The following is a 14,257-nucleotide window of genomic DNA, read 5'->3' as shown; positions in this document are numbered from 1 at the left end:
TGGAGAAAATAAAAGCAACCCAAGATATCCAGATGGTTGAAAATACCGTAATTCCCAAGAGTTAATAAACTCTTCATAATTTGTGAGAGCCCATTCTCCATTTGAGGGAACAGATGTATGTTTACATATTTACTTGACCATATGGAGGAAAGCAATCCCAAAGCAAGACTGAATTATTTTCTTTAATTTCCAATTACTATCCCTTAGAATTTAAGAATTCTGTTTTGTATATCATTCTTTCTCTTCAAAGCAGAAACACTTTCAAAAATATATAAGGTTAAAATCCTATCCCTTCTGGGTTAACAGTACCCAAAGTTTCTTGTGAGGTTCTCTTTTGTGAGAACCCATTCTCGGGATAAGTTATTGACTCTTCACAGTTTCCAGGGTTCCTAATCATACTGTGTTATGTTTGCTAAAATTTTTTAAGCCAAAGCCACAAAGATCTTCTGTGATATCTGACTGATTGAACGATTGATTTTCTCCAAACAGTAACTCACTGTGTGTTCAGTATTCACCTTCTTTTTCTTACATTCTAAGTCATTAAACAATGAGATTTTGCCTCTTACGACATAACATGACGTTAATTTATAGTATCCTTGGTAGAGTTTTCATCTTTTTAAGGTAAACATTACTTTTCCTAGGTATAGGTTCAAAGGTGACACAATTTTTAAAATGCAGTTTAGATGTCAGTTTAGTTACTTTATAAAATGCCATTAAAAAAATGATAATGTGAATGATAATTTATTCTTTCAAGAGAAAAAAACTGTATCTCATGAAATAATTAAGATACATGCACCTGTCATCTACTAACCGCTTTAAGAAACTCTCAATGTATATCAGTTATTTGTTGAAATAGTTTATCTTGGAGGCAAAGAAAAGGATAAACAGACAACTTCATAAAAATTTCAATTTTCTTTTTTTACATTTCACTCCCCATTCATTTTATTTTCATTTATTTAAAAAATAACTTTTAGCAGAAGCTCCTACAAAGTATCAAGTATTGTAATGAAATTTCGTTGAACAGGGTAATGGTAACCTGTTATAAGATACACAATAAAACTTCCGTTGGCCAGATTTACCTTATAAGATCCCTAGCTTGTCCATACAGATTCCCAGCTCAACCTTCTCTTGATTTAATGTTTGGGTGAAGTCTGAATTTCACTCAAAGCAGAAGGAGGTTCCTTTCTGGGACGCATGAGGATGCCTCTGTGCTAAATCCTTTCACGTACGGAAAAATGAGTCAGAAGCTGAAGAACAGTTTGCTAACACGTCCCAGGAAGCTCTGGTTTGGGGGGCATCGTGGATGGATGTTGAAGAGCTGCCGACCTGTCTTTTGAGTTCCCTTGCACCGAAGCCAGGAGAGCGCTAACTATTTTCAATAGAAAATCCGTACAACGGTTTTGGGGGAGATGGTGCTTCTTATTCAGTTTTGAGACTCAACATTAGTCTTCAGCACCTGTAGCCAAATGAGGCCATGGGTGGAAAAGAAATGTGGAATGCAGGCAAAAGGGAATAAAGGGAAACGAGAGGAGCCGTGAAAAGACTCTGAAAGAAAGGAGGCGTAATTAGAGGAAGGAGTCAGCAGGAACTGGCGGAGACGAGGGAAGGCTGCAGCGTGAAGGTTCGAGCTGCCGGAAGAGAAGGGTTGAATGTTTGGAGAACAGTGAACTTCCACTCTGGCAGCAAAGCAAACACTAATATTTCAATATTGGTGGCGTTTTTGAAAGCCAGTGGAAAGGAGCTAAAACAGCCCATTCATCCTATTTACTTTCTAGCTTGTCCAAGGGCGACTTTAGTACAAATTGTACTATGTGTGGCCGGCAATAAATATACCTCTCCTCTTTTAGAGGAGAAACTTTATTTCTTTTATTTCTTTTTTACTTTTTTACTTTTTAAATTTTTTTGGCCATGCCACACGGCACGTGGGACCTTTGTTCCCTGACCAGGGATGGAACCTGTGCCCCCGGCAGTGGAAGCGTGGAGTCCTAACCACTGGACAGCCAGGGAAGTGCCATCAAATGCATTTCTTTGTTTACACTCTTCATTTGTAAACACGCATAAGCAGAAAATGCTTCAGCAAGCCTGCCTGCATTTACTCTGCAGTCTTCTCTCCAAGGCCTGGTACTAAATGCGGAACAGTTGATACGTTCAAGAAAAAAAAATTGAACGGCACAGATGTTCTGAAAGAAAAACTAGCCAATTTTTCTGAGTATGAACACGTGAACTCCCTTCCCTTGTAACGTTGCCTCTGAATAAAATATCACATGTGAGTCATATGTGTTTCTTCATTCGATAAAATCTGCTTCACAGGGTGAGTGTGAAAGGTGGGAGCGTCATCAAGGAGGCATTTTCCAAGGTTCTTCTCAAATCCCTGGATCTGTCCTGAGTGAAACCTTCAGGCCAGAGTCCCAGCCCAACATGGATGGCGGAAGGGAGGATGCAAAAATGACCCTCTGTCTGACGGTGGGCAAGCTGGAGTGAGTTTAAATGCACACATCTGTCCACGGAAACAGTCCTGCCACTAGTAGAGCCACAATTACCTGAATTTTATATACGAAGTTTTTGGACAAATCTGTTGCTTGTCACACTGACAAACACTCTCTCCTTGAGCAAACTATTTTTTTTAAACCTAACTTTCTCTTTTATTTATCAAATTTTATTTTATTTATATATAACTGACATAGAACATTATATTCATTTCAGGTGTACAACATAATGATTTGATATTTGTATATATGTTTGCAAAATGACCACCACAGTAAGTCTAGTTAACACCCATCACTATATATAGTTACACAATTTTTTGTGTGTGAAGAAGACTTTTAAGGGCTGCTCTCTCGGCAACTTTCAAATACACAGTCTAGCATAATCACGCTCCTCTGAGCCCTCCGCCCCTCCTTGTGGAGCCTGCACAGCCCGGTTTTAGCAAGACTCCTGCCATGTCAGTTGAGAGAGAATCCCTCACCCTCCGCAGCTGAATACATTCTCACCCCCACCTTTGCTATATAAGACCTCGGCCTGCCCTTCACCAAGAGCCTTGTTAAGCCCCAGGACTCCCCTATGCCTGATATCGATGCTCCATCCACCAGCCCCTAACCCACTCCTTGGGGTTAAATCCCTAATTGTTCTTGTATTCAGAGCTGAACCCAAATATAACACTAGATCATCTGACACCTCAATTGGTACCATTTCAACAAGTGTCAGAATCAGTTTTTCTTTAACAGTATCAGTTGTACGTGGTCCCAGGCCGTGGGATCCAGATGCGGAACTAGAAGGGTGAGAAGCATACAGGGTCACAGGCGTGGTAGGGCTTGGCCTGAACATCAGGCGTAAAGCTGCCGTCTGGATCTGACGTCAGGTGACCTGCACACCACGAGGTCACAAGGCGGAAGCAGGATCAAGACAACGGGTTGGTGAGAAGAGATTTTTAAAGATCAGATGAACTCAGGGCTCATGGCTTCACCCTCTGCCTGCCTGCCATTTGGTGCTGAGTTGATCTGGCTGAAGGATCAGGCCAGTATCCTGGGTCACAGGCGTCTGCGATAGGAGCGGCAGCCTTAGCGCCAGAGATGTGAAACCTAAGAAGGAAAGGGCACCAGGGGTGAGACCCCGATGATGAGCTGGAAAATGAACATCTTACGAGAGGAAGAAAGTGGCCCTGAATACTTCTTGCATAAGTCCTTCACCTCCACCGTGAATGAGAAAGGGGCTGAGCGTGACTGGGAAGATGTTGTTCAGCTGAGCTATTTTGAACGTGAGATATGCATCAAAACGACCAGGTGTAATTTGAAAACATCCAAAAACATGAAGTAGTGAAAAAATACCAGACAATCCAAGTCAATTCAATTAATCAGCCATCTAGTTTACTGTGACTAAAACCAAGAAAAATGACTAATGCACAGTTTCTTTGAGAATCATCTCCTTTTTTCTCCTTACAAACTGATGAGGAAAATGGTCTAAGCAAATAAGAACCAATTCGGATTTCATTCTCTACCTACTCGCATCTAAATATGATCTTATCTTTAGCAACAAGATTCTTTGGCGCTCTTAAGTGACTATAGATAGTCAATTCAATGCTCATTTTAACTAATCATCATACAATTCCCTCTTCAATAAATTGTATCAGAGCATTATCCCAGGAGGCTTCCCTGCCATTCCTATTCCAAAAGCAAAATGCCTATTCTAATTATAATCCTGCAAGGTCAACAGTATTTGCTCAACGCCTTTACTTTGCAGCAAAGTAGGAGCAAACTGAGTAAGAGCCCTTCTTTGCTCTGGATAAATACCACTCAGCTCCTCATTAAGAAAACAATAACCGCAGAATCTCTCATGCAGTTCTCTATCTCTATTCAAATTCCCAGTCCTACGAAAGGAGTCAACTGTTCTTATTCTTCCCCCATATCATTACTTCTCCTTTATGGTTACAGATCTTTATTCATCCCGGTAACTAACCCAGCCTGGGGCCCCCAGTCTTTTGTCCACACCCCCAGGGTCCCTCATCCTAGCACACTGACACAGATGTAACTGGAGTGGCCAGGAAACCAGGAAGACACACTAGGGATCAATTTATCTTTGGCAAGGGAATTGACTAACAGGTTTTTTCCTGTCTCTAATTTCTGTGAGTCCCCTTTGTCAGGGGGATTCTCAGACCAATTCTTTCCTATAGCTGTCAAGAGCATCTGCTCTCAAGCCTGGGTTCAGCACCGGTCAGGCCCTCATACAGCTGTCCGATCTCATCCCTGGTCAGAGCACACACGTCCCTCCGGGACCACGTCAGTGGAAAGGCCCCAGTGCAAGGAGGCTTCTGGTTCACGTGGGTCCTTGGCTGGGAGCACAGAGGCAGTGAGCGCAGTCACCATCCCACAGACTCGTCCACTTCCCCCAGGCACTGGGGGCCCAACAAGAGGAGGTTGACATAGGTCAGGAAGGCAGAGAGGACACGCGCAGAAACTTTCACTAAGATTTTCCTAAATTATTCCGGGATGTCAGCCAAAGCCTGGGCCAACCTCAGTTGCGTCACTGGTAAGTGAACCACGCGCCTGCTGAAATGGTAAAGCAAGACGTGGCCTTGGTTAAAATTCGGGAAATTGGTGAGTTGTGTGAGCTGCATAAACTCTCACAGTTGGGAGACATTTGAAATGATAATGTTGAATATTTTTCCATCTCTGAGTTTATTTTTTATATTGAGTTCACGTTTGTCTTAATATTATCCAACTGGTCCGTATCATCAACAGCATATGTAGATGCAATGCACAAGCATAACCGATCCAGCAGAACACGTGCATTTATCCTGCATCGTGTGTGAGTTCAACCCAAATCCACACACATGCATTGCACGCTTCCTTAGTGCCAGGCGCCACACTAGCCACTGGGGATATGACAGGAAGCAATGCGGTCATAGTACCTACTCTCATGGAGTTTCTGGTCTAACACCGTGATTCGTTTCTACAGTCCGTCCCTTAGCGCTTCCTTTGCTTTCACTCTAGTTGAACCTTAATTAGCTCTTGCAGGAGTTCCTGCACTGGCCCTTTTTCTGAAGTAGCGAACAGGCATTGAGTACTGATTGCAGGCCAAGCGCCCTGGTAACACTCCACACAGATCATCTAATTTACTCTGTTCAACAGCCTTGTGAAGTAGGTGCTATTATTATTATTATTTGAGAACCACTTGATTCTGAGTAGTATAAACATAACTCCATTTATAATATAAACAAACTTTCCATCAATTTCTTCACAGTTAGTCCAAAGAATAAAACCTCTAACTGAATTAGAATTTACATTTGGCCTTAAACATTCTAAAATCCATCCATGTCAACTATGGAATTTTTTTTTTTTTTTTTTGCGGTACGCGGGCCTCTCACTGCTGTGGCGTCTCCCGTTGCGGAGCACAGGCTCCGGACGCGCAGGCTCAGCGGCCATGGCTCACGGGACCAGCCGCTCCGCGGCATGTGGGATCCTCCCGGACCAGGGCACGAACCCGTGTCCCTTGCATCGGCAGCCGGGCTCTCAACCACTGCGCCACCAGGGAAGCCCCCAACTATGGAATTTTAATCTTGCTGCTTGAAAAAGAGCAAACCTTGATCAACGGTCAAATTTATAATTTTTGCTGTTCAGCCTTTTTTCTTGATTTTGCTCTCTGATTCTGTACATTCCAGAGTGTTCAATGGATTTGTAATAAACTTCCAAGACGAAGGGGAATTTCTTGCTCATTGTTTGCCTAAAATCTTGGCTGGCGTTCATCCTTTTAAACAAAAAGTATGCTCCAAAAATGCCCACAAGTGCAGCTACTAAAACTCCTTTAAAGATTTTCTTGCCAGTGGTTCCAGAGCGTGGGCCGTCACATCTGGAGCAAGGTCCTGGAGCAACACCCCACCTTGTGTGGCAGACTGCAGGCAGGACATGGCAGCAATCTTCGCTGCTATGATTAACCCCACTTACACATGAGGAAACGGAGACACCAAGAGACGAAGAGAACTGTCTGAGGCCACAGAGCTAGTTAGTGGTGTGATCTGAACACGGGATCAGGCAGTGTGACTCTAGGGCCAGACTCTGGACTCTAGATATAGGTGCGTGTGTGTGTATAATTAATTTTTAAATTTTATTTTATTTTTTAAATGTATTCTATTAAAGTCTAGTTGATTTACAATGTTGTATTACTTTCTACTATACAGCCAAGTGATTCAGTTTTACACAAACACACACATTCTTTTTCATATTATTTTCCATTATAGTATATGTTTTTAAAACATACCTCTGGTCATGTTATTCTCCTCAGATGCCTTCCCTGACTCTTTGCTAATTATTGAATTATAAGCAAAGGTCCCAGACTAGAGTGAAAAGCCCCACTCAGACTTTTTTCAACCGACCTTTGCAATTTGCTGGCCACCCACTATGGGCGGCACATGCTCAGGACTTGGACTATTCACTTCCCCCTGCAAAGAGCCTGCGTCCCCCGCCCCATTTTTATGCTCTTCCCTTTTCCTGAGTTGCCCTTCCAGCCTCTAGACATGTGCCACCTCCTCCCTTGGTCTTTTTTAAATGAAAGCCCAAACAGATGCTATTTCTTCTTGCTTAGAATCACCACATGCGTTATGGGTGCCTCGCTGCACACGCACCTTCTGCCACGTTCTCAGTTATTGTCGAGTCTCGGGGGAAACAGTGTGTTGGAATGTGGAGCTGGGCTCTGATATCAGGTTGGCCCGAGATTGATTCCAGCTCTTGGAATTTTTAGCTCTGGGATCTTAGGCAAGTTGGATCACATCCCTCCCTGCTCACAACCCTCTTATGGCTTCCCACTGCAATTTGGGGTGGGGGAAAGACTTCTGGAACCCAACATAATGTTTTACAAATACACATTCCTTTAAAATCCAAGCTCTGCCAAGCACGCATTCCTGGCCAAGCTTATTTCATAAGTCACACCAGTCTTGACCACAAAGCTACCCTTCAACAGCCTGACTTCAGTTTCTCAAATGCCCCAGCAAGCGTCCCTCAAGCCTTCATGGTGCTTTCCTTCCACCTGTAACCCTTCCCGCCGTCTCCTCTGACTCGCTCATTCTGACCCTCGGAGTCTCAGCTTTAAAGTCGTCACATTTTCAGAGAAGACTTCCTGGACCATCTGATCCAGAGACTTCCCTCCCTCCTCCACCCTGAACACCCCCCACCCCCTCACTGAAGCCAGTTCTTTGCCTTAGATGTGGAGTGATTTCATCTGCGTGGTTTGCTTGTGGAAGGTCTGTTTTTCCCACTGGACGTATAAGCTCCCACGAAGACAGGATGTATGTTTGGTTCATCACACTGGCACAGGGAGATGCTCAAGGCAGACAAATAAAGAGAGAAATCTCTCTGTACTCCAGTCCCCTCATTTATAAAATAGGAATAACAATAACCCACCGTCACTGCTTTAAGAAGCTGAGCACAGAGTCTGCAAGGCGAAGCTAAGAACTCGGAGCAGCCCAGCTTCCACCGCGAACTGCAATTCCCATCAAGCGAGCTAGCTGCCTTCTCTCTGTATCCTCCCCACAGCTGAGCACAGGGCTTTGGGTACCGTGGGCACCCACGAGTGTTGGCTTGAACTGAACTCAGCTACGCCATCTGAAACCAGAACTCTTCACTTTTACCAAATATGCTTGATTTGACTCCCACACAGAGACGTGCTTCTCCACGATCACGCGATAGAACATCCCCTCAAGCTTTGCCCTTGCGATCAAATTAGGCGAGTCCATAAGTAGGCGTGTGTAATATGATCCCGGCATCACCAGGCTCTCTTGGTTTCACACGCTGAAGATTCCTCCTTGGGAAATTTTCTTCTGAATTAAAAACCTTAAATCATGTGTATCATCATATATTTATGTGATTTGCTTTATACACATATTGTATCACAGACAAGCAAACACTGAAAATGTTTGGAATAGAAGTCGACTGTGCTCATATCCACATTCAAAATTTAACTGTTGAACAAAGAGTTTGAGGGTTTTTGCAAAGTAGGTCAAGTGTAGGATTTCTAATGGGAAATAGGAGAGGTACTAAACTAAAACTGTGTAATAGGCTGGGTGACCATTTAATTTAATGACCAAACCAAGACACCTGTAAGAGTGAAAGGAGCCAGTATTGATCATGTTAGAACAACAGAGAAACCTGAACTGTCCCAGGGATGCTTTCCTGTGCTCTGGATTTGGGGAAATGTGCAATTCTAACCAAACAGCACTGTAGCACCAACAAAGGTTTTCCCTTGCTCCCACCAATCCACCTGTGTCTAGCATTTTCAACTGTTATTTGTCTTTAGATTTGAGAATATATTAGGATACCATTCAGCATAATATAATATCACCACAATACCTGATTTTCCCCAGATGAGGTTCACAGAAAACAAAAAAAAACTGACTAAAAAGCAAGCTGAACGCAGGGAAGGAGAGGGTCTGATGTCCACCCCTCCCGGGTTGGCACCCTGACTGGTTCAGCTCCGCCACGCTGCTCTTCCAGCGCTTCATCACCAACTCAACTAATCTGAGCTCATGTCTGAATTTGTATTTTCAAAACGTGTCAGCTCATTACATTTATTGCATTCTAAATGATATTTAAAATTGACGTAAATAGTTTAAGGAGAAAATATCAAGGGCCTGAAATGAATATCTTTAAATATAATGCAATCAGGTAGATATTTTTGCAATGTTTGGTGACATTAATGTGGCGATACTGAGTAACTGCGGACAATTAGTCAGAAGATGGAGCAGAGGTCTTGTAAGAAAATTACTCCCAGGTGAGAAAACATTGAAAATTCAATTATACTCTGTTTATTACAGGCTTACATTAGCAACTATCTTCCTAATAAAGACCTGATAATACACAAATTAATGGGAACACAGGGGAGTACTTTTAGAAATATTTTTTCTTCTTATAGGATTCTACAATATTGATTTCTAAAGTGCTCCAAATGACAGTGTAAAGCTTGCTGGAGAAAATTCTTAACATAATTTATATGCATAAGAACATAAGATATATTGAAGTACTCAAGATTATGAAAATAACTTTAATGTATAACGACAATGTGCAATAAATTTAATGTTTAAAATTTCAAGTTATGCAAGTGTACAAATCATTTAGGAAGGGAAATCTAGTGAATGCAAATAAGACAAAATCCATAGTAAGGGCTGCACAAATGGTCTGAATTCTAACGAAAACAGTATGTCATGGAAGCCAATGCATTCATTCTCCTTTTTACACATGTGGTTTTAAAAATCATCCACAACATAAAGCTCTTTATAAAATATTTTTCCAGGTCGGAGTATACAAATATTTACCTTCCCACCAAGAAGACCAAAGTGTTCGTCTGTATTGAGCTAAATTTTCCTCTTGTCTTCCTCCCACCATTTTCTTACATCATGGGTAGTTCAATGGACACTTCATTTCTTTTTTTTTAAACATCTTTATTGGAGTATAATTGCTTTACAGTCGCTTCATTTCTTCATTTGGTTGTTGAAAATTTTAACCTGCCACCTATTCTGCGTGTAGCTCTTTCGTTACACAATCCTTGGAGTAGACTTAGAAGCCTAGTCCCTCTTCTCTAGGCATTTATGATAGAGGGAAGGGAAAAAGACAGGTAGATAGATAACTTCAAAATAATGTAGTAAATGCTAAATGTCACGGAAGGACTACAGTGGCTAGACACTACGGGAAATTAGAGGCAGGCCAGCTATTTACACTTTGGGACAATGAAAATGAAACGGTACTTAAGTGGGGCCACGGAAGATCGGCAGGATTTTGATCCGTTAAGGGTAGCTGGGAGGGTAATGCAGATCGCCAACGTGGCATGAGCAAGGCCAAGGGGCAAGAAAGCACATGGTTCATTCACGAGACGGCAAACAATAAAGACGAGTCCATCATACTACTTCATACGGAACCTCAGGGAAAGAAGAGGAAGATAAAGCACCTGGTGTTTAATTAACAGGAAAGATAAGCTTCGAGAACTGAAATCTTCCTAAGAAGGTTGATTCAACTTCTTTTCCGTCTTCTCTGATGAACAGACATTTTATGGAGCCAGGAATCAAGAGAATTGGAGGAAAGAAATAAAAATTTCTAGGGGTAAGGAGAGTACAAAAGAAGGGCAGGAATTTGAATGAAGTAATATATATGCTCCCTGTATGCCAGGAACTAAGACTAGCTTTGAAATAAATAAACAGTTTGAATTTGACGAAAGTATATAGCAGTGAAAAGATTTCAAGTAGGTAAGTAAGACAAATAATGCTGACATTTTGGAAGGGATTTGGAAATGGTGAGTGGGAATAAAAAACAGAAAATTGAGCTCCACTTTGGCAAAGAGTTTTGATTGCCATGATGAAACAGGTATAATGCAAGTCATGTGGGCTCATGTAAACAAGTATTTGTAGCAGTTTGTGTTTGGAAAATTTCTTTAAAAACTTCCATTTGCAGCTTTCGATGGCAGTAAGACTTTAAGCAGGAAGAGGAATAGAAAGGATATCAAAGCAGCAGCAGGAAGCCAACAAAGAAACAGCGGAATTCAAAATCAAATATAACTTAGACGCAGCCCGTGAAACAAAAAGATTGGTGCCTCTATTAGCAAGAGAACCACTCTGCTAAAGGGCTAACCTTTACAGGGAAAAGGGGACATCTGAATGCTGTAATGCCCCAAAGAAGGAAAAATTAATTCAAAAATACTAAAAGACACAAACATGTGATAAAGAGGTGTGAAGTTACAAGTGTCTGGCGCTCCTAACAGACTTATTACTAAGATTCTTCACTCTCAACCCTGGAAGGTCATGGCTTTCAGCTTTGTAGCCTCTGAAAAGTCAGAAACAATGCCTTAACTGTGTTCGTTGAATGAATAATTGAGAAACAAAGTAAGGAAAACTTGGATAATGTATTTTCTCAAAGTGAGGGAATCTGAGATAAACTTCAAAAATGTTGTATACCTGGAAAGAGAAAATCAAAGAGAGGAACTTAGAAGACATCCTCTCAGTGTGGAAGTCGTGATGTCAAGAGCTCCCAGAAAAGTCCACTGAGCTGGCGGGAAGTAATGCCCTTCAAGTCTCGCTTCAGAGACTTCCAGGGAAAGGCTGATCAACTTGTCCGGGAAGACAAGGCCAAATAAAGCTGGAAAGGGCTTTCTGTTGGGCCTTCTCCATAACCCAGCAGGAGCTTCTCTGTCTTAATTCGGAGGAGGCAAAGAAAAATAAAACCTCCTGTCCAGAAAGCAATGGGAGCTACTGAAAGTAAGAGACATTATCTTCCTGCATAGGGGGTGGCGGTCTAAGGGGTGATAGGCATGTGACGTTGCCAGGACAGTCAAATTGGAAAGTCATGTGCTAATTTAACAATCGATGAAGCAAGTTAATTAGAGGATTTAGTCCACAAGAATGTTTCTTCCAAATGGATTATTTTTTTCTTCCGTCTGGGGACAGATCACCACTATTTATTATACAAACACAAAATTTGAGGTTCTTGTGTTTTTAGTTATCCTTATAACATGACCTATTTTAAAATGCATCACAAATGTTTACAGTCTTTTGCATCTCTTGTATGTTTTACTACTACTAAACAAAAAACCCTCTGTTTTATGGATCAAGTGTCTGCAAACAAAATATTATTGGAAGAATATATTTTCCAGGTGGACTACAGACGAAATAGAAATAATTCAAATACATTTAAAGCATAATGAAACAATCTGAAGTCATCAATGACAAAATCTGCTTTGTCAAGTATTCCTTAAAAATTGGTGAAGATACCAGTGTCGTACTTAATATAGAAAATATGCAAAGTATAGTTGAAAGAAACCGACCAGTTTATATTCTTCAAAACATAATGAATCTGTTGACAGTATGTATATTGCTGTTATTTATAGTCCCATGGTGACAAGAAAATGTCACCAATTACTGGCTACAATGACAGAACACAATTTATTCCTAATGATTTATACCCCTTAGAAGAAAAAAAAAGCAGGCTACTAAAAGACAGCTACCATTCTGTTCCCCAACAGCAGTTTTCTAACTGGAAGTATGTTTGCAAAGAATAACAAGTTATTTTTGTTAATGAGGGTTTGCATAATTTACTTATATAACACCGTAAGTGACAAACTAAAATAAGGTACCCTAAGGTATATTTTTAAAACAGATCTAACTGAAATATCATGCTTGTAGAGCAGGCTTTCCTCAACTAACATATCGTATTCCATTTTAAACCTAGATCTCTTCAAAGCTGCATGGACTTTCAGAGTGTGGGAAATAAGAATAAGGTACTAAGTCAGCCTTTCAAATAGACGGTTACTGCTCATCCTGGCTTATTAAGAACCGCAGGTTGAAAGAAACATGTATTTGAGTGCTCCAGTTAGTTACAAAGAAATTTAGAGTGATGACAGGAAGGAGAAAGAGGGAGAGAGGGCCTGATAATTAATAAGCAGGAAAGTAAACTAGACATTACAATACAATTGAACTAAATTAGTAGATCAGAGGATGTGAGAAGACAGCCGTAAGTAAATTCTGATCTCGTAATCTGCAGGAGGAAATATGTTTGGGAAATAAGAGTTTCATGGAAAATTCCAAAGAAATCCAAAGTTGAAATTACAAAGAAATTCATGAAAAAGCAAGAGGAAGGGAAGAGTAACGAGTAATGGCTCTTTTGAGTGGTTCCAGTAACATCACAGTAAGACAGATCAGAACTGAATTAAAGGGCCATAAAAGGGAACTTAACCATTGAAAACATATTTTGAGGACAGATGCCAGGCTTTTTAACATACTGCTGATACATGTCCTAGGCACTAAAAATAACTGAGCAGAAACGTGATGTTACTGTCATTAAAATGGAGAGAGAGAGAGAGAGAGAGAGAGAGTGAGTGTGTGTGTGTGTGTGTGTGTGTGTGTGTGTGTGTGTTTTGAGGTCCCCAGAAACCAAGGAGACATAATGAATTGGGAAGACGCTCAGTGAATAATGAAAATGATTAGGTCTAGGAAGTAGGATCAATTCATCAAAGAATATGACTATTGGGACTAATTAGTTTTGAGAGAAGAAGGATAACAGTCTTGCTACTCAAGTATAAGAAGGATTATGACATGAAGATGAGGACCAAAATTGCTCCATTTCATGCCAAGAACTTAGGATAAAAGTCATGAAAGAAATTCTAATTAAACACAGATACAGGTAAATTCAGAAGAATTGCAATACCTAGTTCAGTTGTATCTCTCCAGGCTTCCTGACAGAGAGTGAAGCTGGTATCTCACAAGGTCTCTGTCAGACTTGCAGATTATGATATTCAAGTATCTGGCATATTCTTTAGCCATACAAAACAGAATTGATTTTTAGAGATCATTTCCCCTAGAAACAAGCTGATAATCACATGAATATTCTTTCAGTGAAATAATAACCTGAGCCAGATTGTGTTTTGAGCCTGTAGTATCTCAAGAAAGACACAGATAATAATACATGGGGAAGTTTGGGGTAGAAATGATTCATGTATGGAGATCAAGTATGACCATGGTCAAAACAAAAATGTATGTTCCACACCAAATCTTTCTTTGAAAAGTGCATGAAAGAGGAAGAGACAATGTTATTGACTGTTTTTCGTTTGTTAAAACTGGCTTGATTATCTTTTTTAAAAGATTGAAATATTTAAGTAATGTCATTTTTGTTTTTGTTCTTTTAATTGAAGTATAGTTGACTTACATTAGTTTCACGTGTATAACATAGTGATTCAATATTTTTATAGATTATGCACCACACAAAGTTATTAAAATATCATTGACTATATTCCC

Source organism: Pseudorca crassidens, chromosome 21 (genome assembly GCF_039906515.1).
Source record: "Pseudorca crassidens isolate mPseCra1 chromosome 21, mPseCra1.hap1, whole genome shotgun sequence".
Classification (NCBI taxonomy): domain Eukaryota; kingdom Metazoa; phylum Chordata; class Mammalia; order Artiodactyla; family Delphinidae; genus Pseudorca; species Pseudorca crassidens.
This window is presented reverse-complemented; position numbering follows the sequence as displayed.